We start from the raw sequence: 660 nt of genomic DNA on the forward strand, positions 1-660 counted from the left end.
TGATATTTTGAGGCTCCCTCCCTTAAAAAGGTCGGCAACTCGTTTTGTGTTAGCAGATAAAAGCATTATTACAGTGGCTGGAGTTGCTGAAGATGTATTAGTGGGCATTAAGGGGCTCATATTTCCCATTGATTTTTATATCCTGGAGATGCCCCAAAATGACTCAGAGAAGCCATCATCAATCCTACTCGAAAGACCATTCCTGAAGACCTCAAAGTTCAAATTAGATGCTTTTTCAGGAACATACTCTTTTGAAATAGATGGCCGAGTAGTAATCTTCAATCTGAATGGAGTTATGAAGCATCCTCCGGAGGATCATTCTATCCTCCAGTGTAACATCATAGATGAAACCGTGGCTGAAGTTCACCAGGAGGAATTTGAAGAGAAGTACATAGGACAAGGTCCAAGTGTGGGGACATTCTCAGAGGACAATGACAGTGCTTTACATTTGTTACCAGCTCCAGACAATCCAGAGCCTGACCATGATCAGAAGTTAGAATTAAAACCGCTTCCTCCACACCTCAAATATGCTTACCTTGAAGACGAGTAGAAGTTTCCAGTTATCATTGCAAGGGAACTCACTTCTCAACAGGAAGAGCAGTTACTTAGTGTGCTGAGGAGGCACAAGAAGGCAATTGGTTGGAGTTTGGCAGACATAGT

Source organism: Arachis hypogaea, chromosome 19, assembly GCF_003086295.3.
Source record: "Arachis hypogaea cultivar Tifrunner chromosome 19, arahy.Tifrunner.gnm2.J5K5, whole genome shotgun sequence".
In the NCBI taxonomy this organism is placed as follows: Eukaryota; Viridiplantae; Streptophyta; class Magnoliopsida; order Fabales; family Fabaceae; genus Arachis; species Arachis hypogaea.